The following is a 27,554-nucleotide window of genomic DNA, read 5'->3' as shown; positions in this document are numbered from 1 at the left end:
AGTTAGGAGTCAAGCATGTTAATTGTTTGTACCACCAGGGACTCTGAATGTACCAAAATGGTATCAACACATGTTTGAGTGCCTACTTTTCAAAGACACTAATTGAGGCTAGCACAGGACCAGGCAGTGTTTTGCTCTGTTGTGCATAGGGTTGCTATGAGTTGAAGCTGACTCGATGGCACCTAACAATAACAACAACAATTGAGGCCATGGAAAGAGGAGGGGAATACATGATATATAGTGTCTGCCCTCAAGCTATTGATATCCTAGTTAGGGTCACCAGGTAAAATATGGGATATGCAGTTAAATTTGAATTTCACGTGAATGAGTAATTTTTTTAGTATAAGTATGTCCCGTGCAGTATTTGGGATATACTTTATACCAAAAAAATTGTTCATCAATTACCTAAACTTCTAATTTAACTGGGTAACCTGTATTTTCATTTGCTAAATCTGGAAACCTATCTAGTAAAAAAGAATAATTTAACAAATATTTATTGTGAACCATGTGCCATAACTGTTCTTGACTCTGAGCAGTAACTAAGGCAAACAAAACTCTGCTCTCGTGGTTGTAGTGTCTAACAATAAACAAGAAAATAAATAAATGAATACAAATTGTGATGCATACAATGAAATGGGTGAAAAGAGAACTATGCAGAGCATAATGTAGGAAAGGTAAGTATCAACAACATGTAAAATCATATGACAAGGATTACTTGCAAGATAAGGAAGAGCTAGCCAGGAGAAGACTAAGTGGAGAGCCTTCTAGTTAGGGCAACTTCACGTGTGAGGACTTTAATGTAGAAAAAGCTTCTTCTACCAAAATTCAGAGCCACACAATTTTCATGTCCTCCCTGCACATTGTGGGACTGTCCTATACATTATAATGCCCATAACACTCCCCAGTCACTGAGAACAAAAATTTTTCCTACATATTTCCAAGGGTTCCTGCCCCTGGTCTGGGACTACCAACCCTCCCTTCTCCCTTCAGCATTGAAAACCACTAAGAGCACATAGTGCCCTATCACACCAGGCTATGTGGACCATGCTATGTGGTCAAGCTTTAAATGAGTGGTTACACAATAATCAACTTAATAATTAGGATTCAAGAATCATACGACAAATGGGCACCTCAGCAATGATTATCGACCATGTTCAGGTTGTAGGCAGCAAAGGCTCTGAGGTCAGAAGCAAATGAGCTCAAAGTTGGCCTCATGGCTTAGAGAGTTCAGCCCAAAGGATAAGAACTCAGATTGGAAGGATACGTCTAGACAGATGAGCACAGAAGAGAAAGGCCACTGTCACTCACAGGAAATGGTGTGAGCCTAGGCTCATAGGCATGGGAAAAGAATAAATACCTACTTTGGAGGCTAAAATATACCAAGAAATCCCTCTACTCAACACATGACCATAGCTTAGTGTTCTGGTAGCTACAAGACTGATCCTCCTGTGTCTCCCAAGTGAAGAGAGAAAAGCAAGGCCACATATTGTTCTCCTGGAAATGTCTCCACCAAAAGAAGCTGGGAAGCAGCATCCCTTTTCATTTCACTGTGGGGAATAAGAGATAGACACTAAGTGCCTCCTTCAGCAAGCCCGAAAGTAAATACTCAGATTTATTCAAAAGACAAATGGGAAACAGAGATGTGATTTGGCTTAGATAATGAGTCTTCACTTTATAACAAGACTTGCTGGTCGGGCTTACTGGCACTAGAGCACGGAAGCATTTAAGGTCTCAGATGTTCCTTCTCTTTCATCTCCTGCTGCTCCCTACATACACTTACCAGCCCACATCATTTATGACTATGCCAGACACACCTTACACTTTGACTCATGTATTCTCTAGGCCCAGAAGGTCTTTTCCCACTTGTCTGCCTGAAAAACTCCTATTCACCCTTCAAAGCTCAACTCAAATAATCACCTTCTCTGTGAAGCCTTCCTTGCTACTTGGACCCCACCTCCTACTACCCCTACCTGCCTGCTTACGCATGTTCACACAGACAGAATCCATTGCTTCCTCTTAAGGGCCTAGCATAGTACTTTACACATTCTTCTATTGCAACACTCAATTTACTGTACTGCCCAGTTAGGTGGTTACACCCTTCTTTCCTCACTTAACTGTGAGTTCCTTGCAGACAACAATAATTTATTCTTGATCCTGCATCTAACACAAGCAAGACACTACTATGTGCTCAATAAATACAAGAAGAAGGGAGACAGAGAGGGAAGGAAAAAAAGAAAGAAAATGAAAATAAAGGAAGAATAACTTCCCTTATTGAATTTAACATTATTTAAAATCACAAAAATCTTATTGAAACACACTTTTAAAGAACATATCTGTTGTTTAAAGGAATGTACCAAGATATGAACATTCCTTATTAATATGCAAGAAATATATTGCTTATGATTATGCATAGGTGGTGGATTCTCCACCAAAAAAATGAGTCCAGCCTGGGAAATCTACCCTAGAGAGAATATGGAAGGAAAGAGGAACGTTTCTCTGTCACGTAAATGTGGGTAACACATCCATTTCTTACCACGGGCCATATGTATGTGTTTTGCAAATAAATTATAACAAATTTTAGTATTCAGTATTTTATATTTCTTTTAAAACATAAAACATCTCCTTTTATGAGTAAAACTGTTTCTAACCATTTCTGATTTGATTCCTTGCTAGCTATGATATACTATTATCAAGAGAAAGTCTTAAAAAAATTAAGGAAAGATGTAGTTTAAAATTACTGGGGGGGGCGGAATATATATATATAATTTTTTTCTACCCTTTAAATGCACTGTGTTGTAAAAGATCACATAGAGCAGACTTTATGAATCTAACTAAAAAAATCAGAATTTTCTTTCTCCTGCTGAACAATCAGAAGATGTAAATGATGAGGTAAAAATCGAAGTTGCCTAGTGAGCATGGAGTTCAGGAGGTCTTATTAGTGGCTCAGTATTACAATCTAGAAATGTCTCTTTATGTAGACTAATCATATTGCAGGTCCAGAGAAGATTTACAATCTGATTTGCCACGGAGAACTCCATGTAATCTTCGTTGAGGACTGACACCATTTTATCTTTGCCCAATTCCCTGTTTCTCACACAAGTAATTCCGTCCCTTTCTACATTGTCAGCTCTGACAGGCTGATTTAATCTGCAGGATTCTGAATGCCTCTGACCACTGCAGTGAGTCATTAACCTTGACTCGCATAATTGAATTCAAGGTTGATTGCCTGTGACCCTCAGCGCTGAGGTCTTCTAAATGTACATATTCATTATGGGCGGCCTCGCTAAACGGATTGCACAGGGAAAGCTGTAGCAATCGGCCTGCTTGGTATGCAGGGGGCGAAGAGGGCACTAATTGCATGTTAAAGCTGAGGATTAGATTATGAAACGAGTGAGAAAATGAAGATAGATCCTCTGACACTGTCAGATTAGGGGCAGCAACTTGCGGGAATATGACATTGAAATTTACAGTGACATTAACAGAAGAAAAATTAGAAACAAATAGACATCGGATGTTTTCGGAAAATCTTCATATTTTATTTTCTACAATCACCTAATAAACAGAATCTGGGAGCTAAAGCCTGTATCTTTTTTCACTTGAATGATCTCAAGAGAACAACGGACTTTTTTTTTTTTTTTTTTTTTAAGGATATTTCCTTGAAGACTAGGAAATCACATTACAGCAACCTTATCATTACATGTTACACAATATCTAAGGCATGTTTAAATAATTGGCCTTACACACTGAATGCCATTTTGAGCTGCCAAGAAAAGTCATTCACACAACTTCAGTTGGCTCATGTTGTTGTTGTTGCTGTTATTTGCCATCGAGTGGCTCATACAATATAAAAAATTTTAAGTGTTCAAAATTATTGGGAACAATTCTGCCAACCAATACTATCGGTTCCATTTGGGTGAAAAGCCAGCTTATAAAATTATCACTATTTCTACTCTGTATTGATTTTTTTGTGTTACTTCATAGTTAAAACAAGTGCTTACTTGGTTTGCATCAAACAAGTCTCCAGCACACAAGCAAGTGCTTAAATTAATTGCAACTGTTCTACAAATCATTTCCATTTTTCAGAAGCAAATGCCCACACGTTACAAAGGCAGCAACAAATAATTTGACCAGAGGTAAGGCTGAGTATAAATTTCAGGGACCCTTTTCTTTTCCATTTAGGTGTGAGATGTTACTTGAGCAACATTTCCTTGTACTTTTGTCCATTGTTTTGTGATTTATTATAGAGGAAAATGATAGCCTGTCTTTCTGACAACAGAAAACATGCAAAACTTAATGGCATAGGACATTTAAAAACAAAATACAAAAGCCTGTGGTGTTCAGTGATGGCTAGAAATGAATGTTAAGTTGGTTAAAAGTGAAAGATTCTATCTCCAGAGAAGCCAAGTTCAGTTTTGTTTTGTTTTGCTTTTGGTTTGTTTTTAAAACAAGCCCACAGAATAGTCCCTGTGGTACCACAAGATAATGCTCCAGAATTGTTCTACAGCATTTTTAAATGATTAACTTGGTTTGCATTGATCTTTCAAAATGAAATTTATTTTTGCTACTTCAAGAAACTCTAAATGGAAAGAGAAGTAACTTCCTAATAATTATGCCTTCCTGGGAAGTCCCTCCAGTGTAAGCAATGAACTCTTGAACCAAACCCTATAGTAAAAAGAGAAAGCTGTGGATGACTTCAGTGCTTGAGCACACACACTTTTCAGGGGCTGAATAGATGGTCTTTAATGCACCTTCCTGAGACATTTAAATGATTACTGATCATATTTAATATTTAATACCTGTTATCCTAGTCTATTAAGTATATAACTAAGTCAACTTTCCAATGAACCAATGTTATTTTTTCTTTTAATCAAGGAAAATAAGGAATACTGAAGCTTATGCTAGATTAGTATCAAGACCTAGGTTCTAAAACCAGTTCAGCTAATTCAGCTATGTGACATTGGGCAAATCATTTACCTTTTCTGACAGGCATGTTTTACAAGGTTTTAAGAAAATAGCTACCAAATGCTACATAATTTAAAATGTTATTATTATTACCAAAACTGTTAAGGATCCTTATATAACAAACCATCCCAACGTAATGGCTTACCACCAATGTGATTTGCTACTGCTCATGAGTCTGTGAGTTGGCAATTTGAGCTATTTTTTCTGATCTTGCCAGGGATCATTCATGATATTGCTCTCATCTGATAGCTTGGTTTGGTTTAGAGGTTCAAAGATGGTCTCATCATATGTCTAAAAGTTGGTGGTGGCTCTTAACAGGGACCTCAGTCTATTCCACATGGTCTCTCATCCTCTAACAGGCTATAATGGACTTCTTCACAACCCAATAGCCTCAGTGTTCTAAGACCCTGAGAGTAGACATTATAAGGCCTAGGTCCTGAAACACACACATCACTTCCACCACACTCCATTGGTCAGTGAAAGTACCAAAGTCAGCCCAGATCCAAGGGGTAGAGAAATAGACTTCACCTCCAGATGGAAGAAGTGGGAAAGTTACAGAGCAAAGGGGCATAGACACTGGAAGGCTTGTTTCATTTAGAGGCATCACTGCAATAATCTACCAACTAAAACATATACAGACTGTCTCCAGGTTACAAATGTCCAACTGAAGGACAACTCATACTTGTCCTTTACTGTTACATGCATTTGTCCTCATTTTGAAATGATTGAACCAATCTCTCCTTGCAACAAATTCTTCATCATAAGCACCTTCACTTACTGCATGTGCAGCTTTTAGATTATTGAAAAGCTTCAAGCCTTTTCTTGCACTGAAGAGAAGGTTATTAAGAACTGTACACACCTGTTCCAACTTACCTACAAATTTGACTTAAAAACACACTTAGGAACAGATCTTGCCTGTAACCTGAGTACTGCCTGTATGGTGATAATGCTACACCAATGCAAAGAAAGCACACTAATTCACTGATATTTAATTTTAGTTTTCTGGTGCTGCCAAGATTGAAGCTCCTTGCTGTCTTCCTCACATTCCTGTGTCTCACATAGTATGTAGATTGTTGGATGGGATCACTGAACCACATAGCTAAACCCTAGTTCTGATTCTGACAGGTATCTGTTTAAGTCACTACAGATCCCACCCTCTACCAGCTTTGCTATCAGCACTTGGTGCTGCACTATGGCACAATGTACTAGCCTATTGAGCTTTATAGTCAGGCACATTGGAGCATGGGCAAATTACTTTCTCTCTGCAAACTTCAGTATCCTCACCTGTAAAAGGAGATCAATGATAGTAACTACCTCAGAGGATTGCTGTGAAGAGTAACTAGCATAAAATGAAGCACCTAACACAATACCCAATGCATGGTATGTGCTGAACACATGAAGGCTGTCATGAATGGAGTGTTAAACTGGGTTCTCTAGAGAAGTAAAACTTATAGAGAGGAAGATAAAAATTTGTCTTAGGAAAATGGCTCACACACTTATAGAAGCTGACAAGTCCCAAGTTCCTGGATCAAACATCAAGCTGGAGGACTCACACAGCTGCAGGGGCTGACAAGCTCAAGGTTAGCAGGCAGTATGCTGGATGTTGATGCCAATGGATGACAAATCCAAGATCACCAGGCCGAATGGTGGATTGTTAGCTCATGGACAGTTGTAGGCAGCACAACAGGATCCAGATCTACAGAAGAGCCTGTCTTTTTCCCAGGATGTACTTACATTTATTGGAAGCAGGCCACACCCCTAGGGAAACTCCCTTTCAATGGACTGGCTGCTCAAAACCTATACATCTGATCTCATCAAGGGAATAACCACATCACAACTTCTTAAACCATTCAGAATTGTGGTCCAGCCAAGTTGACACACAATGCCAATTATCACAAGTGGTTCTTATCTGCATCTGGACCAGCATGGGGCAGCATTCTGGACAGACAGACTTGTCAGTTCATCACGCCAAGATCTGAGATACAACCCAAGAATTGTCTTCAGTTATTTAAGATATACTTTTATAAATTTTTTACTTATCAGACAGTTTATAACAGTGATATAGAAGCTCAATGATATATAAGCTCTCTCATGTCTGAGCCTGCCCTAAAGCTGAAGGTGTTAAAATACAACTGACCCACCGAGTATCCATCCCTGCTCATTTTCTTTGACCAGTGGAATATGACAGAAGTGATGTTGAATACTCACCTCAGACAAAAGTGGACAGTTTTTCCCCCTTTTCTTGCAATTGGAAAATTGGCATGTGTCCTAATTAGAAAATGACATTAGCTCTATACTTATCCAAGTAACAGCTTAGATCATCCAGATTTTCTCTTGGCTTCTGGGAGTGTCATATGTTCATCATAGTGATCACCCAACATGATTGTTTGCTATTCAGCTTCCTGCCAAGGCAGTACAATAAATGTGAAAGTGTTTTGCAAATGTAAAGCACTGTACATGTTGTTGTTGTTGTTAGGTGCCATCAAGTTGCCTCTGACTCATAGCAACCCTATTCACAACAGACTAAAACACTATCTAGTCCTGTGCCAGCTTGACAATCCTTGCTGTACCTGAACCCATCACTGCAGCCACTGTGTCAATCCATCTCATTGAAGGCTTTCCCCTTTTTCGTTGATCCTCCACTTTACCAAGAATGATATCCTTCTCCAGGGAATGGTTCCTTCTAACAACATGACCAAAGGAGGTCAGACAAAGTCTGGCCATTCTTGCTTCCAAGGAGCATTCTGGCTGCACTTCATCCAGGACAGATTTGTTAGTTCTTCTAGCAGTCCATGGTACTTTCAGTATTCTTCTCCAACACAACTCAAAAGCATCAACTATTCTTCAGTCTTCCTTATTCATTCTCCAGCTCTCACATGCATTTGAGACAACTGAAAATACCATGGCTTAGGTGAGGCACACCTTGGCCTTCAGAGAGACATCTTTGCTCTTCAGCACTTGAAAGAGGTCTTTTGCAGCAGATTTGCCCAATGCAATATATCATCTGATGTCTTGACAGCTGCTTCCACTGGCATTAGTTGTGGAAACAAGTAATATGAAGTCTTTGAAATCTTCAATATTTTCTCCATTTATTGTGATGCTGCTGAATTATTATTATTATCTATTAGTTAAGACAGCCTCATGTTTGCCTTAGATTCAACAGGACAAAGCCCTGGCTTCCACTTTCCTGGCATTTCCACAACATCCACCATTCTACGTTTTGAAAATGAGTCGTCCTCAATGCCAGTGTCAACAAATATCAGGAAAGCAATAAAACAAACAGAATATTTATAAAAAGTAATTGCTAGAATTTTTAAGTTTGAAAGTTAATTGAAGAGACAACATATAGATCATATGTTACTGTGCCCTCAACAGGAATAGAATGACTAACATTAAATAAAGTTTCATGGCATTTAAACTAGCAAACAAAGAAAACCTGTTACCCATTTGGATTAAGTAATGATGCCTTGGGGTTTATTCAGCACCTATTCTAAATAAGAGTGTCAAACTGGTTTATTCCATTTTGACTCCCTGCTGAAAATGTGTGTTTTCATTTCAGATACACGCAACAAAAATCTACATTTTAACAAGAGTCCTAGATGATTCTTACAGAACCCAGGTGATTCTTTATTTGACTTATTTTTTTTTTTATTTGTTTATAACTTTTTATTGCAATTTAGGTGAAAGTTTACAGAGCAAATTAGTTTTCCATTAACAATTCATACACATTTTGTTTTGTGACATTGATTGCAATCCCTACAATGTAACAGCATTCTTTCCATTTCCTTCCTGTGTTTCCCATTTCCATTTGTCCTTCTTTCTTATCCTTTCCTGACAGCTTACCTTTATCTCTGGGCAAATGCTGCCCTTTTGTCTTGCATGGTTAATTGTTCTAAGGAGTGCATACCACCCTGGTGTTATTGTTCACTTTATGGGCATGTCTATCATTTGGCTGAAAGTTGAGTCATGGGGGTGAGTTCAGTTCCAGACTTGAAGGGTGTCTCAGGGCCAGTCTTGGGGGTTCCACCAGTCTCTCTCACACAGATAAGTCTAGTCTTTTTTATCACTTTTTATTTTGTTCCACATTTATCTATCACTCTATCCAAGATCTATTGTGATCCCGTTCAAAGTAGTCAGCAGTGGTAGCCAGGCACCATCTAGTTCTTCTGGTCTCATGGTCATAGAGGCTGGGGTTCACATGGTGCATTAATCCTTTGGACTAATTGTTTTCTTGTGTCTTTGATTTTCTTCATTTCTCTTTGATCTGGATGACGAGAGACCCATCACTTCATCTAGATGGCTGCTTGCAAGCTTTTCAGATCCCAGTCGCTACTCGCCAAAGTAGGAGGTGGAACAATGTTTTGTGTACTATGTTATGCCAATTGAGCTTGATGGCCCCTGAAACTATAGTCTTGAGCTTCCAGCCCCAGTGACTCATTCACTCAAGGTGTTTGATTATAGCTAAGAAGTTTTCATAACTTTTCCCACTGTATGCTATATTCATGGATATATTTGCAGTATATATGTATAAATATCCTCTGTCAAACTTACATATATTGATGGGTTTAGTCCCATTCTCCTTCCCATATCTATTCAGTTTGAGTGTCTATCTGTGCATCCACTCATGTTGTTTTTGTTAGGTGCTATCAGTAGGTTTTAAATCATAGTGACCCTATGTACAACAGAATGAAACACTGCCCAGTTCTGCATCACCCTCACAACTGTTGCCATGTTTGAGCCCATTGTCACAGCCACCATGTCAATTCATCTTATTGAGGATCTTCCTGTTTTTTGCTGACCTTCTGCTTTACAATGCCTAATATGCTTCTCCAGGGACTGGTCCCTTCTGACAACATGAGCAAAATACGAGAGGAGTAGTTTGGTCATTCTCACTTCTAAGGAGCATTCTCGCTATCCTTTCTCCAAAACAGATTTATTCCTTCATCTAGCAGTCCATGACACATTCAATATTCCTTGTCAACACCACAATGCAAATGCATCAATTCTGCGATCTTCCTGTTTTCATTGTCCAGCTCTCACATGCATATGAGGCTATTGAAAATACCATAGTTTAGATCAGGCACAACTTAGTCTTCAAAGTGACATCTTTGCTCTTAAACAATTTCAAGAAATCTTTTGCAGCAGATTTCCCAACACTATACATCATTCGATTTCTTGACAGCTGCTTCCATAGGTGTAGATCCAAGTAAAATAAAATCCCTGTCAACTTCAATCTTTTCCCCATTTATCATGATGTTTTCTCCATTTATCATGATGCTGCTTATTGGTCCAGTTGTAATCCACCCTTAGACTGTTTTTAATACTGTTATTGAAGGACTATGCGTGTTATAGTATTTACCTCTATGGCCTTGAACTCTTGTTCTCCCATCAGTGTCTTCCTTTACCTTGATCATAGTGTGCTGACCTCCCGCTTATTGTGTATTCCCATTCCCTACACCCAAGTTAAAACAAACCTACCCTCTAATTAGTGATTTACCCTCTCTAATCCTCTCACTCCCGGTAAACTTCAAAGAATATTTACTTCTGTGTGTAAACCTTTTCTTGACTTTTTACAGTAGCGGTCTCATACACTATTTGTCTTTTTGTAATTGACTGATTTCATTCAGCATAGTGTCCTCTAGGTTCATCCATATTATAAGATGTTTCACAGATTCATCATTATTTTTTAAAGTTGCATATTATACCCATTTTTTATATGTATCCTACTTTATTTATCCATGGACAGTTAGGTTGTTTCAATCCTTTTGTTATTGTGAATACGCTCCGATGAATATGTGTGTGTGTGTGTGTGTATCTGTTCTGGGAGCTCTGGTGGCATAGTGCCTAAGGCATTTGACTGCTAACCAGAAGGCTGCTGGTTCAAACCCACCAGCCACTCCTCAAGAGGAAGGTTGGGCAATCTACTTCCGTAGTAATACTGCCTCAGAAACCCAAGGAAGAATGAGTCAGATCCTACTCAATAGCAATGAGTTTGGTTTTGGTTTTATGGCTTATTCAATCTGTATGCTGAGCAAATAATCCAAGAAACCAGACTATATGAAGAACTTCACATCAGGATTGGAGGAAGACTCATTAACAACTTGCAATATGCAGATGACACAACTTTCCTTACTGAAAGTGAAGATGACTTGTAGCATTTAGTGATGAAGACTGAAGACTATGATCTACAGTATGAATTATATCTCAACATAAAGAAAACAAAAATCCTTGCAATTAGACCAATAACCAGCATCTTGATAAATTGACAAAAGATTGAAGTTGTCAAACATTTCATGTTATTTGTTTCTCATCAACTTCAGTGGAAGCAGCAGTCAAGAAATCAGATGACATATTGCACTGGGCAAATCTGCTACAAAAGGTCTCTTTAAAGAGCTGAAGAGCAAAGATATCTCTTTGAAGACTAAGGTGTGCCTAACTCAAGCCATGGTGTTTTCAATCACCTCATATGCATGTGAAAGCTAGACAATGAATGAGGAAGACCGAAGAAGAGTTGATGCTTTTGAGTTGTGGTGTTGACAAAAAATATTGAAAATACCATGGACTACCAGAAGATTGAACAAATCTGTCTTGGAGGAGGTACAGCTGGAAGACTCCTTAGGAGCAAGAATGGCCAGACTTTATCTCACATACTCTGGTCATGTTGTCAGGAGGGATCATTCCCTGGAGAAGGATATCATGCTTGGTAAAGTGGAGGGTCAGTAATAAAAGGGAAGGCCCACAATGAGATAGATTGATACAGTGGCTACAACAGTGAACTCAGGCATAGCAAGGATTGTGAAGCTGGCACAGGACCAGGCAGTGTTTCTTTTGTTGTACATAGGGTCACTATGGGGACCTAAAAACAATAATATTGGCTAATAGTTGTGAGTATTACTTGTGTTTGTTTACTGCCTGACTGTCTTCTTTGGTAAAGTGACTGATCATATCCTCTGCCCATTTTTCAATTGGATTGTGTGTCTTTTTCTTGTTGAGGTATTGAAATTTTCTATAAATTTTTAAACTATTTCCTTGTCCAATGTGTTATTGCCAAAATATTTTTTCGTAATCTTTAGGTTCTCTTTTTACTCTTTTAATGAAGACTTTTGACCCACATAAATGTTAAATTTTAGGATGTACTAATCATCTAGTTTATCTTCTGCCATTTGTGCATTTTTATTTATGCTTCCTCGTGTATTTATGTTATGTATTAGGGCTCTTAAATTTGCTCCCATTTTTTCTTTGATGATCTTTATAGTTTTGGGTTTTACATTTAGGTCTTCAATCCATCTTGAGTTAGTTTTTATACACGGTGGGATATATCCTGTTTCATTTTTCTACAAATAGATATCCAGTTTTGTCACTACTTTTTGTTAAAAAGACTTTTTCCCATTTAATAGGTTTTGGCCTTTTATCAAAGATCAGCTGTCCATAGGTGAATGGATTTACTTTTGGGTTCTCAATTCTTGGTCTATATATCGTCATTATACCATACAATGGTACAGTTTGGACTACTGTGATGATTTGGATTACTGTGGCTGAGATCAAGGAGTGTGAGGCCTTCAACTTTGTTCTTTTTCTTTAGTAGTGCTTTCCTTACCTGGGGTCTCTTTCTTCTCCATAGAAAGTTTGTGATTCATTTTTCCATCTTTCTAAAGAATGATAATGGAATCTAGATCAGGATTGCATTATGTAGAAAGAGTGCTTTGGGTAGTATTGACATTTTCATAACATTAGTTCTTCCTGTCCATGAGCATTGTATATTCTTCTGTTTATGTAGGTCTCTCAGTTCCTTGTAGTAGTGATTTGTAGTTTTCTTTGTATAGTCCTTTATCTCTGGTTAGATTTATTCCAAAGTCTTTCATCTCAGCAAAAGCAAATGAAATAAATAATTAACTGAACAGAGGATTTGAAATGACAGCTCAAGAATATAAAGTAAAGTATCATAATGAAATGTGAAAATACTTGGAGTTATAAAACCAAATGGGAAGAACATGCTTGGCACTTCTCAAACTGAAATAAGTGAAGAAAAATCCAAGCCTGGAGTTGCAAAACTGAAGGATTCTATGGGAAAGATATTGAATGATGCAGGAAATACCTAAAGAAGATGAAAGGATATACAGAGTCACTGTACCAAAAAGAATTAATTGACATTCAACCATTTCAGGAGGTAGCATGTCATCAAGAACCAAAGGTATTGAAAGAAGTCCAAGCTGCACTGAAGGAATTGGCAAAAACAAGGCTCCAGATATTGATAGAATACAAATTGAGAAGTTTCAACAAATTGATGCAATGATAGAAGTGATCATTCATTTATGCCAAGAAATTTAGAAGACTGCTACCTGTCCAACCAATAGAAGAAATCCATATTTGTTCCTATTCCAAAGAAAGGTGACCCAACAGAATGTGGAAACTATCAAACAATATCATTCATATCACATGCAAGTAAAGTTTTGCTGAAATTAATTCAAAAATGGTTGCAGGAATACAAACATAGAAATGCCAGAAATTCAAGCCAGATTAAGAAGAGCATGTGGAACAAGGGATATCATTGCTAAGGTCGGATGGATCTTATCTGAAACAAAGCATACCAGAAAGATGCTTACCTGTGTTTTATTAACTGTGCAAAGGCATTATATTGCATGGGACATAACAAATTACAGATAATATTGCAAAGAATAGGAATTCCAGAATACTTGATTGTGCTCATGAGGAAACTGTACATGGACCAAGAGACTATCATTAAAACAAAACAAGGGGATACTGCACAGATTAAAATCAGGAAGGGAGTGCATCAATGTTGTATCCATTCACCACACTTATCCAATCTGTATGCTGAGTAAATAATCCAAGAAGCTGACTATATGAAGAAGAAAGTGGCATCAGGATTGAAGAAAAATTCATTAACATCATGTGATATACAGATGACACAATGTTGCTTGCTAAAACAAAGAAGATTTCAATGACTTACTGATGAAGATCTAAGACTACATACAGCCTTCAGTATGAATTATACCTCAACATAAAGAAAACAATAGTCCTCACAGGGACCATCAAGCAACATCACTGTAAATGCAGAAAAGATTGAAATTATCAAGGATTTCATTTTACTTGGATCCACAATCAATGCTAAGGAAAGCAGCAGTCAAGAAATCAAATGACATATGCATTAGGCAAATCTGCTACAAAAATGTTAAAGAGCAAAGATGTCACTTGAAAAACAAAGTGTGCCTGATCCAGGCCAAAGTATTTTCAATTGCTCATATGCATGTGAAAACTGAACAATGAATAAGAAAGACCAAAGAAGAATTGAAGCCTTTGCTAACAGGGAAGGTGCACAAGCATTAGAGTAAGGGGATTTCAAGGCAAATGTCACGTCACCAGTCGCAGATACTCCCCCTCCTCCATTTACAATGTGAATAAATGGTTAAAGTGTAAAAAAAAATGAAGGCTTTGAATTATGATGTTGGCAAAGAATATTGACTATACCATTGCTAAATGTATGTGAGGATGGCATCCAACCTCCTCTAATTTCACAAGGAGAATGAAAGGATCCAGAACAACATCAACTCCCAAGGCTGAATCCTATGAAGTGGAGATCAGACATGCTGCCACCTTCCAACCTTTTTACCAATTCTGACACCAACCATCCCTCCCACAGCACTCTCTACTTCCTTACTGGGTTTGATAATTTGTTGCAATGGTCACATAGAACTCACAGACAAGAATCACGATTATATGGTTTATTAGGGAAGAAATAGGTTACAATTCAGGTTCAGGATACAATTCTCTGAACAGAACAGCCTCCCCTCAGCCATGCCATAGGCACACTTCTCTTTGACCCTTGTTCTCTTGGCCTGACCTCCGCCCTACTCAAGAAAAGTGTTACAAAGCTCTTCTGGCTCTAATGATAGGTGCCCAGAGAGGCACCCTTCTCCATCAGGAAGCCTCCTGCCCAAAGGCACTCAGCTTTATCCTGCCTGGGAAACCCACTACTCTGTCTCATGCCAGTCCCTTGTTTCTGCTGCCTCTGCTGTTGCAATTGCTTTGCCTCTGTTTCTCACCGTCTCTCACAGTCTCTCACCTTCCCTCACCTTCTCTTGCTATCTTTCGCTGTCTCTCACCATCTTAGCAAAGTGTTACAGCTCCCCCTCTGTCTCATGGGTCAAGGAGATTGAGCATAGGGATCTCAGATCCAAAGGACATGCTCCAGTCCTTTTTTTAATGGAAGTGAGATCTCCCTTTCTGCCCTTTATCACCACTCCTAGTCAATATTATATTGGAAGGCCTGTTGTTGTTGTTGTTATGTGTTGTCAAGTCAGACCCAACTCATAGCGACCCCTCCTTGGGTTTCCAAGGCAGTATCACTATGGAAGTAGATTGCCCAACCTTCCTTCTGATAAGTGGCTGGTGGTTTTGAACCACAAGCCTTCTGGTTAGTAGTCAAGTGCCTTAGGCACTACGCTACCAGAGCTTGGCAAAGAAGAAGTAAAGCCATCTCTATCTGCAGATGATATGCTCCTGTAGAAAATCCCAGAGCCTCAACAAGAAAACTACTGGAATTAACAGAAGGATTTGGTAAAGTGTCTGGATATAAGATCAACATACATAAATCAGTTGGATTCCTCTACATTAACAAAAAGTACTCTGAAAAAGAAATCAGGAAAACAATACCATTTACAATGTTGTTGTTATTGTTGTTGTTTGCCATCGAGTCAGACCCAACTCATAGTGACCACTACTTGGGTTTCTGAGGCAGTATCACTACAGAAGTAGATTGCCCAATCTTCCTTCTGAGGAGTGACTGGTGGGTTTGAACCGTCAGCCTTCTGGTTAGCAGTCAAGTGCCATAGGCACTATGCTACCAGAGCTCCTACCATTTACAATAGCCACTCAGAAGATGAAGTTCTTTTTGCTAGATGCCATAGAGTCAGTTCCAACTCATAGAGATCCTATGTACAACAGAACAAAACACTGTCCAGTTCTGCACCATTCTCACCACCATAGCTATGTTTTAGCCCATTGTTGCAGCTGTAAAATTCCATCTTGTTGAGGATCTTTCTTTTTTTTTTTTTCCATTCAATTCTGTTAAAGTTTGATATATGTATTTTGGGAGTCTTTCACTAGGTGCATAAATATTTATTCTGGTTATGCCCTCTTGTTGGGTTAAACTGTCATTTTATACTGTCCTTCTTTGTGTCTTTTGCTAGGTTTTGCCTTAAACTCTCTTGTACAAGAAGTTAATATTGCCACTCCTGTTCTTTTTTGGTTGCTTTTTGTTTGATATAATTTTTCCAACCTTTGATTTTTAGCTTATTCTGTCTTTGTGTCTAAGGTGTATCTCTGTATACAGTATAATGATGAGTCATGTTTTCTTATCCATTCTGTTTTTCTCTCTCTCAACTGGTGTCATCCTATTATTTTCTCACCTGCATGATTTCTGCTGAGAAATTATTAAATTAATTTACATTCAGTGTAATTATCAATAGGTACAGATTTATTTCTGTCATTTTGCTGTTTTGTGAATATATGTGTGTATGTGTGTGTGTGCATCTGGGGTTGTTGGTTTTGATGGTTTCTTTGTTCCATGTATTTTTATGCAATTAGTGCATTTTGTTTACAGAGTTTCTTTTAATTTTCTTCATTGCTATGTTTTAGTGATTACTGAGTCTTTATGATTTTCTTCTTAATTTTCTTTGTGGTCACCCTGTAATTTATTATTATCTTTTCAAGTTTAAAACAGTCCATTCTATCTTGATATCATCTTGACTTCCTCTCCATTTGGAAGATCTATAAGCACACCACTTATTCCCTCCATTTGCTTTGTACTTGTCATTATTTACAAATTGACATCTCTGGTTCCCTATTTTTCAGTCTTGTAGGCTTATTTTATTTTTGATTCTTCTATATCTGGGTTGAATTCCAGGTGGCATTGTCATGTATCTTAATCTCAATTTGTTGTCTGCCATTAGTGGTTTCCTGTCTGAAAGATTCCATTTATCATGTCTTATAAGATTAGTCTGGCTTTTACAAATTTCTTTAATTTCTGTTTATCTAGAAATGTCCTACTTTGCCATCATATTTGACAGAAAATTTTTCTGTATACATAATTCTTGGTTGACAATTCTTTTCTTTCAGGGTTTTATATATGTCATCCTATTGCCTTCTCACCTGCATGGTTTCTCCTAAGAAATCATAGATCAATTTTATTGATTCTCCTTTGTAGGTAACTTAATCTTCCCCAAGCTGCTTTCAGGATTCTTTCTTTGTCTTTGTTTTAGAAAGTTGGATGATATGTCCTGGTGATTTTATTTTGATGTTTATCCTATCTAGGGTTTGTTAAGCTTCTTCCATGAATATCTTCTCATCTCTGGTGATATTAGGGAAATTATCTTTCAACAAATCTTTGAAAATTTCCTCAGTGCTTTTTTTGGTATCTTTCTATTCTGGAATTCCAGTCACACTTAAGTTATTCCTCTTGATGGTGTACCACATAATTCTTAGGCTTGCTTTGCTTTTTTTGTTGTTGTTCTTTTTTCTGATTGTTCCTCTAACAGATTAGTATTAAGAGATTTGTTATCAATTTCACTAATTCTGGCCTCTATTGACTCAAGTCTACTCCTCTGCCCTTCTGATGCCTTATCTGTTCCTGGGTTTCTATTTGCTGTTTTTGTATGGTTTCTAATTCTCCTCTTTTTTTATCATTTATTCTTATATTATTCTTTTTTATTATTGTTATCATTGTTTTATTTGTGTTTTCTCTCATTTTGTCTGTTGTTACCTTGATATTTCTTTCAATTCATTAAAGATACCTAAACATAACTCTTTTGAATTTTTTATTGGGTACTTCCAATTGCATTTCTTTCTCTGGAAGGTTTTCTCATCCTGTATTTTGGTGACTTTCTTGATCCATCTTGTCCTGTTTCTTTGTGTGATTTGAAGTTGTCTGTAATCTCTGAGGTATTGTGGTGTTGTTGTATCTATTTGTTGGTTGTATATTGGTTTGCTTCATCCTTATTTTTTTATTTTTTTAATCTGAACAATGGAGCAAGTTGCTACTCTGGCCACTAGTTTGGAAAAACTGGGGCACTCACCACTTGTTTCCTGGTGGATTTGGTAGTAAATGGGAGTATGGGCATGAATTTTTGATTGCTGGCCATGTAGGACAACTGGGAGCTGGAAGTAGGCTGAGCAAGTGCTGGCTGCTCTCTATCATTGATCCAATGGTGCTGGAGTGGGTGGTGGCACTCACCCGGTGGGTGAGTTAGCAGGTGTGACAGGCATGGCTAGGTAGGGTCACTGGGGAGGAGCAGAAAAGCACTGGCAGTTGTGAGACATGGGTTTAACTGGCTAGTGTGTGGGTGGGAATGGGAGGTATCTCATGTCTCATCACTAGCAAGTTGTGCAGGGTAAATGAGGAGATCACACTTCTCTGGTTGCTGATCACCAATGTAGGTGGCAGTGCAGTCCTAGGTGAGAGGAGCCAGTTATCTGGTTCTTGCCCCAATCAGAATGCTGATTACAATAATTCAAAATGGCTGCACTGTGACAGTTGGCAGTTCACTGCTTTGTATGCCTCCTTGTTCACTGTTTTCATTCAGTCTCTTGTTCTAATTGGTATTTAATCTGCTTCTTTATCCTTTCCTTTGAAGGTCTGGTCTCAGGATTGTCATTTTTGTCTGTTTCACTTGTTTTTCAAGTCTTTATTGTGGAGAGTCCAGATTGTTTATCTGCCAAGTCCACTAGCTGGGCTCTCCACCCATCCACCACCAGGTGACTCTTATATATACATAAGAATCATCTGGGGATCTTGTTCATATGTAGATTCTGATCTGTATATCTGGGGTGGAAGTGCAAATTTTCCACAGGGGGTTGAACCAGAATGAACCAGTTTGAAGCCCTGCACTGAACTCAAAGAGACTCAGGGAATCTTCTAATATGAGTATTCAGGGCCTGGGCCTCTATCACTAGCCCTTCACTACTAGCTTGGGATGTATTGTGGAAGAAACTGTTTATATCTGCTCAGGTGCTGAACAGTTCCTTCCATTTCTTTCCACAGACTACCTACTTCTACCCTTCCATACCAATCACTGACACCTGAAGAAAAAGTCAGCTCTGAGAAGCTTCCTCTATACGCAGTGATGACTAATCTACCTGTCACCCTGAATCACAGCCACTTCTAGTTTGTGTGGAAGTTCTTCTTCTGGTTGTTTTTATTATTGATTGATCTTGGTGGTTTATTTGTATTATTGGGTGGGGAGTGGAATGGTGGGGCTGAAGCCAGAGGCTAAATATGTAATAGTGAAGTGTTCAGGTGCCTAAATTTAACAAGAAATGAAAACAACAAGTTTTATGCCTTTGACCAAAAAGTGACTTCTCTCCTTTGCCTCTCTTCCAAACAAGTTCACATTTGAGTAAATCATGGCAAAAAGGATTTCCTCAAAGGCATTGAGTTATCATGGCACCTAGTAAGTGATTACTTGCAAGCTAGGGTACAGGGTCCCTGCTCTTTAGTAATTTATATTCTTGAGGGAAAATACTATATCAAGAATTAAATAGCAGTCTAGCATTGCACAAGGAGTGGGGCAGACAGCAAATGCTACAAGGAAATTCAGGGGAGGAAAGTAGCATGGACTGGGGAGTAGGAGGAAGGATGGCTGAGAAGGTGTGTCTCCAACTTGACTTTGAAGCAAGGGCAAGACATGGGTGAGCAGAAAGAAGGAAAGAAGCCTTCCACACAATAAATGAATTGTATTTGTTTATATTGGCAGAACTGTGAGGTTAATAGCCCTAGAGCAAACAATTTTCAGAGGAGAGTAGTGGGATACGAGATATTTTCTAGAAGCAACTTACATTTGTACGTTACTAGAGGTTTTGTCTGGCTTAGTGTTTTTCTTTTTGATGCTCCATTTCCCCCTCCCATTCACCCTTCTTAACCACTGACAAATTTTTATATCTATGCAGTTGCCTATTCTAGATATTTCCTATAAGTGGCATCATATATTTGTACTTTTGTGTCTGACTTATTTCATTTAGTACAATGTTTTCCAGGTTCATCTATGTTGTAGTATGTATCAGAACTTCATTTTTCTTTATGGCAGAATAACACTCCATAGTATAGAGATATATATAGATAAGCAGTAAAACCAGTTGCTGTTAAACCAATCTCATCTCATAGTGATCCCACGTGTGTCAGAGTAGAACTGTACTCCAAAGGGTTTCCTATGGCTGATTTTTCAGAAGTAGATTACCAGGCCTTTTTTCCAAGGCACTTCTAGGTGCATTCAAATCTCCAACTGTTCTGGTTACCTAGTGCCCTTCTGACAAGAATATATCACAGATGGGATGGCTTGAACAAACAGGAGTTTATTCTCTTACAGTTTAAGAGGTTAGAAGTCCAAGTTCAAAGTGCCAGGCTCCAGGAGCTGTGTGAAAGCCCCTCGACCTTGGGCTTCAGCTCTGCCTCTTGCTCCTGGCCCAGTGAAGCCAGAGGCACTTCTTTACTCAGGCAGCTACTGGCTGCTGAAGCTAACAAGCCTGAGGTTGACAAATAAAATGGCACAGTCCCAATGTTACTGAATCACATGACAGGCCATTGATTCAAGTCCACTGAAAGTCCCAAGGTCGGCAGAGCATGGCAAGCTGCTGAACAACAACATGGCTACATGCAGGGTTCAAGTGTGCCATAAGCTAGAGACTATTCCTAAAGTTGTTTCTTATATATGGGAAGCAGACCACATCCCTAAAGCAGCTACTCAGCTGCTTGTGGTAGGTCCCACCATGGAGTTGATTGCCAGTCTCATCATGGGGAATAACTACTACCAGCTGCCCAGCTACTCTACCAGGCCCAGTCAAGTTGACACACAAACATAACCACCACACCATCATTTTCATTAGCAGCAGAGCACATTAACATTTTGCATAACCCAAGAAATGAATATTATATTCATTTACACACACATACCACATTTTGTTTATCTGTTCATTTGTTCGTGGGCACTTGGGTTGTTCCCACCTACTAGGGATTTTTGCTACAGCTTTTATATCATATTATCTCACTTGCAAATGACATATTGTACTGGGAAAATCTGCTGCAAAAGACCTCTTTAAAGTGTTAAAAAGCAAATAAACCACTTTGAGGATTAAGGTGCCCCTGATCCAAGCCTTGGTACTTTCAATCACCTCATATGCATGTAAAAGCTGGATAATGAATAAGGAAGACCAAAGAAGAATGGATGCTCTGAATTATGGTGTTGGTGAAGAATATTAAACATACCGTAGACTACCAGAAGAAAGGACAAATCTGTCTTGGAAGAAGTACATCAAGGACACTCCTTAGAGATAAGGATAACTAGACTTCATCTCATGTACTTTGGACATGTTATCAGGAGGGACCAGTACCTAGAGAAAGACATCATGCTTGGTAAAGTAGAAGGTCAGCAAAAAAGAGGAAGACCCTCAGTGAGATGGATTAACATAGTGGCTGCAACAATAAACACAGCAATGATTATGAGGATGATGCAGGAGCAGCATATTTTCATTCTGTTGTACATGGGGTCATCATGAGTCAAAACTGGACTCACTAGCACCTAACAACAACAACATCTCATTTGATCCTCAAAATCTTCTGAAACAGATAACAAAATGAGACACTAGGATATTAGGTGATTCGTGCAAAGTCATCAGCCAGTAAATGACAGAGACAACATGATAACCAAGTTTTCTGACTTCCACATCACAGAACTGTTGTGAGGAATAAGTGGGGTAACATATGTGAAGTGCTAAGAATGGTGTCTGGCACATAGTAAGCCCTCAATGAATATAAGCTGTTATTACTATTTTTAGTCATTATTATTATTACAGATCTGATGGCAAGCTGAGAGTTTGTTCCTTGTCCTCTAGCCTTAAGTTTCCTAAACTTCAGATGCTTATATCCTGCCTTTCTTACTTTTCCTATCTGCTGTTAGGATACTTTCAAGGGAAAGAAAACAAGAAAATAAAGTAAATGTATTGGCTCAAGCACCTTAAAAGTCCAAAGCTAGGATTCAAGTTGGGCTCTGGCTCCCTTTGTCTGTAGTTTTCTAGGCTGTGCCCTCCTAGATTTTCTACTTCATCCTAAGATCAGTTTCCCCATGACTGGAAAAAATGTCTGCCTCACTCTGAATGCCTCTGATTTCCACACAAAACTAGAAGGAAGAAGAGGTTTGCTTCCCTAAACCATTAACTTGTATCCTTAGTTTCACTCATTGGACCATCTTAGGTCATGTGCCCATACCTGGATTAATAACTCTGTTAAGGGGTTGGCATTTTACTACTCGAGTTCGGTCATTGAGAGTCTTTTTGTGGCCCACCCAATCAGTATGACTACTACAGAATCAGAGAGGAGGGAATGAGTTCTGGGGATTGTGGTGCAGTGAAATACTTGTTATGGCTTTTCTTTGTAACTCTCCCCTGGATTACTGGGTGGCACCATGCAAACAAGGTGTGTAGAACCCTGATATTGGGACTGGTTAGTTTTATCACTCTGCCAGGCTTAAAATGAGCCTTCCTAGAGGCAGAAGGGGTGGTATCACTCCCATCAAGAGAGAAGAGCTAGAAGTGAAGTAGAGAACCAGAACCCCTGCACTGGACCTCCTTGGCAGAGACGTCCTGGCAGAGAGGTGCCCCAGCAGAGAGTCAGCGGCAGTGGAACTAAGAGGCACAAGACAGAGCAGCGTGCTCTGTCTCACTCCTGGCCCACAGAGTGAGAACACTGAGGGCTCTTGAGCAGGAGGCTTGCTAGAGGAGTGGGATGCACCTAAGTGTACCTATCAGCAGAACTAAAAGAGCTTTGTAATATTTGCTTGAGCAGGGCAGTGGTCAAGGTGAGAGGCCAAGGACCAGAGAGGCATGTCTGAGGGCACAGCAGAGGGGAAACTGTCCTGATAAAAGAATTGTATCCTGAGCACATTCCTGAACCTGACCTGTTAACTTCCCTAATAAATCCCAGGATCATGAGTATTGTCTGTGAGTTTTGTGTGGCCATTGCAATGAATTATCGAACTCAGCAGAGAAGTAGTGAGTGCTGTAGGAGGGATAGTTGGTGTCAGAATTGATAAGAGGCTGGAGGGTGGTAGCATGCCTGACTTCATAGGAACAAGCCTTGCACTGTTGACTATGATTCTCTTTTCCTCTTATGAAATCAGAAGATGCCTCCCCCAAGTCCTTTTTGCAGGGAATCTAAAAGTCCTATACAGCTCGGTAGCATAGTGGCTAAAGCACTTGACTGCTAACCAGAAGGCTGGCGGTTCAAACCCACCAGCCACTCCTCGGAAGGAAGGTTGGGCAATCCTACTTCTGTAGTGATAACTGCCTCGGAAACCCAAGGAGGGGTCACTATGAGTCAGGGCCGACTCGACGGCACATAACAACAACAACATACAGCTCGGTACTAATAATTCTATCATTGGATAAAATTTTTCTTCAAAATAATTCCATTTTTAAAAACGATAGCCTCATCCTAAGCCTTAATATCTATAAAATCACAGGTGTGTATAACAGCTATTTTGTTGACTTTTTTAGGATAAATATATAACTATAAAATTTAAAAACTGTTGATCCAACTATAAATATCTTCCCACTTATATCACTGTGGAAGGCTTACGTTCTGAGTTCAGTCTTCAGATTTCCGTTCCAGAACTGTCTAATCTCTCAACCATTTTAATGTCCATAGCCAGATTTTTCCATTCTTTTCAAGTTACATTTTCTATGTTCTGTCTGGTTGAGATGGAAAAAATAAAACACCATCACACTGCAAAGCCAGCATAACTGTTGCCTGGTTGGCTTTGCAAACAAAGAGAAAAAACAAAACACCCAGCACATCATGAAGCCAGTGTAACTGTGGCCTGGTTGACTTTGCATCCAAAGATCCATGGCTGAAAAGGGCTGGAGTCACTGGCAGGACCTCAAGCAACAGCCTGTAAACTCCCTGGCCTATGACAATTTAGGCTTGGCCTGTCTTGGCTTTACAGTTCCAGTCTTCTAATAAAAACATTGCATAGGAGATGGCAGCTGGTGAAGAAGCCTGCAGGAAAGAGAAAAATTGGGAGACCTGGGCCTGCAGGGAATTCTAAAACCATGACATACATGTCATAAACTCTCCTAGCAATAAGTTTTAACTTTATAAATAGGCACAGGCTGGCTGGTGCCAGATAAGGGGCCCAGGAATTAAATGTATACCATTCTTCTGGGTCATGGAATCACTAGAAAAATCTCTTCTTTATCTTCATAAATGTTGTCATTCATGCTCTGCAAGAGTTTCCTAGGCCAAAGTAAGCAGCAGTGACCCCACACATAAAGTGCTTTCTTTGCCCAACTAACAAATTCTTCTTACCTAGGTATATAAGAAAGGAGCCCAGGTTAAAACACTCAACTCCTAACCAAAAAGGACAGTGACTTGAACCCACAAGTCACTCTGTGGGAGAAAGATGCAGCAGTCTGCTTCCCTAAAGATTACAGTGTTGGAAATTTTATGGGTGCAGTTGCATTCTGTCCTAGGGTGTCACTATGATTCAAAATGGACTTGAGGGCAGTGGGTTTGATTTTTATTTTGTTTTTTAGATACACATGCTATAAAGTCTACATCACAGGGATACCATCACCAAATCCAGTAGTCACATCCCAAGAAAGGCCAGATATGCCAGCACCCCTAAAGGAAATGTGCTCGGTGAACTAAAAGCTAGGCTGAATCATTAGATATTACCCTGGGTTTGCCACTTAATTGTCATTGGTAAATCATTTTGCCTGACAATAGCTCAAAAGTTCTGTCTTTAAAACAGGACTTGGCATCACCTAAGTAAACATGGCACATATTGACCTATCAATGAGGACGTTTAATTATACGATGAGGCAAGTTCATGATTGCAACCAAAAGCAGATTTGGCAGAAATATGTGGAAAGACTCTTTTCTTCAGTGAAACATTTCAAAAACCAAGTTCACATTCCCCTGTGATGTGTGCATACATCACCAAGTCCTCTCTCATAACCATCCCATATATCCTGCCTCAGACTAGACCTCGCCAATGTCTCCCCTAGGTGGTTATAAGAGTATCTTACCTGTCTCTCTACCTCTGGGTCCACTCTACTGCAAGCTAGCTTCCCTACTGTTTCCAGTGGAATCATTCTAAAATGTAAATATAGTCTTGTTGCTTTCCTCCTTAAAACCCTCAGTGGAGCCCAGTAGCTTTCCAGAGAAAGTCACCATTCCTTAACCTAACACCAAAGCCTTTCATAAAGTTACCTGTTGACTACCACTCATCTTCACCCACTTTCCCCAACCTATGTACTCTCCCCTGTTATGTGAACTGCTTAAAGTAACATACTTTTAAGCCTACACCATGCTGTTTCTTCTACCAAGAATACTAATATCTACTTGTTTTCAACAAGAAACCATCACACACACACACACACACACACACACACACACTCAGAATCTTGATCTGGGTCCCTCTTATTAGTGTGTGCCCATAGTACCTCTTCATGCTTGCTCATGGAACCTACCACACTGTCCCATAATTACTGGTATATTCTCCTTATGTTTCTTTAAACTATAAGCTCTTTGAAGGCAGGGATTTTTATCTCATTTGACTTGAAAACTTAGTATCTGGCCTAGTTATTATAGGCATTCATTAAATGTGGTTCTTTAGTTTAACCGGTATTTTATAGATTTACTGAGCAAAGAAACTTTGATAGCTAATTTTAAATATATTTGGTATGAGTTTGCTACAAAAGCTACTATATCCCTCAATGCAAAATGTCATTTTTATCAGTCATTCTTCACTAAAGAATTGGGAAGCTTTTATGCCCATGTTAAAAAGGCAAAAATATGGTTTTAACATTCACATACAGTGAGGTCTTACCCTAAATAGAAGCAAAAATGCCTAGAAGCATCCCTTCTAAACTTGAAGGCTTATAAAGTGATAGTTAATGTCACATGGGATAGAGAAAGACATTTTAGTGACTTCTTGGGGCTCACAATTAGGACAAGTGCCAGATCTTAAAATATAATTCCTAGCCCTTGAAACATTCTGTGCACAGATTAGTCTCTTCAGAACTATGACTTTCTCACTCAAAGCAAGCTAGAGCAAAGCACTTTGAGCTGGTAGGATGAAAAGAACTTTAGAACTGCAAAGCATTGTTTGGATTCTCCCACAGCCTTGTTATTCCTTTGCTGGCATATGATTCCACTTTGGGCTGGTATCTGTCCCATCTTTCATGGATCCAGCACTGCTGCATTTCTAGCCTCCAGTCCTTCTAGAGACTCTGGGTCTTCCTGGCAGGCCTCCTTCTGAAGTCACCTGATGTGCCAAGCCAAGATGGTTCCAGTATCTGCCTTGCCGTGCAGCCCTAAATCTTTAAGACATCTGTAAACAGCACTCTGTGCTTTCTATCATTTTATTTTGTCTACAGGAAAGGGTAAGCACAGTCAATGTTTTGTTTTGTTTTTATTTTCATTTGAAGTCTTTTCTATGGTAGCAATACTGTTCATGGTTTTATCCTTTCATGATTCTCCAAGCTCTAAACCAATTATGTCTCTTTTGGAAAACAACTCTCTTAATACCTGCTTGATTTTCTTTAGTCAGAGTGAAGGTCAAAATCTGAATTCTAAATATAGAAAATCACCAGGTCAGTGAATTCTCAATGATATGTGACATTTTCAGTCTCTCTGTTTCATCTGGTTCCATTCATGCAACTTACTCACATATTTATTCACGTAACAAAGATTTATGGGCAGCAGTGTTCAAAAATTGTGTGTTGTGGGTTGTAGATACCCAGAGAAATGATGCCCTTCCTGACCTTAATCAGATTAAGATTCATTGTAGAAACAGACATGCAAACAATTACAACACCCATCCTTGTTACAACAGAGGTGGCACTAGGTACCAAGGGAACAGAAACACAAGCCTAAACTTTTGAAGGGGGCAGTGGGCGGGGAGAGGAAAGAGATCAGCAGAGAGTTGCAGGAAAAAAGAATTATGCTTGAAGGGCAAGCAGAAGCAAGCATGAGAAGACAGGGTAAACCAAAGAGAAGAAAAGAGAGAATATGTGCCAAGGCTCGAGGATTGAGGACTCCAAGTAGTTCCGTGTTGCTTGAACCGAATGACAGTAATGATGCTGAGCACATGGTTCTGGAGCAGGTCACAGTGTTTAATACGCTGTGCTAAGTTTTGATCCTCTCACAGGACACAGGGGCCACTGGAGAATTTTTAGCTTGAAAGCGACCCAAAGAGACCTTTGTGATAGAAATAACACTCTGGTGGCTGAGTGAAGGGTGAATAGAAAGTTGGCAGAATTAAAAGCACAAAGTCAAGAAGGGAACTTAAGCAGTAGTCCATGAAAGAGAAGACAAGAACTGTAACCCAGGCAGCAGCAGCAGTATTGGAGAAGAAAGGCTGGAATGAGAAAGATTTAGGAAGTAAAATGGGGCAGGATGTGGTTGTGAAGTGGATATGGGGATTCAGAGGAGGACCTATTAGAAGATAACAAAGTTCACAAAGATTGCAAAGAAACATCTGAACACTGACAGCCAGATGAAGTTGTCGATTACCATCACCTGG

The sequence above is a fragment of the Orycteropus afer genome, unplaced genomic scaffold (genome assembly GCF_000298275.1).
Source record: "Orycteropus afer afer isolate SDZICR_OR568_19922 unplaced genomic scaffold, OryAfe1.0 scaffold00109, whole genome shotgun sequence".
In the NCBI taxonomy this organism is placed as follows: domain Eukaryota; kingdom Metazoa; phylum Chordata; class Mammalia; order Tubulidentata; family Orycteropodidae; genus Orycteropus; species Orycteropus afer.
Note: the sequence above shows the minus strand (reverse complement) of the source record.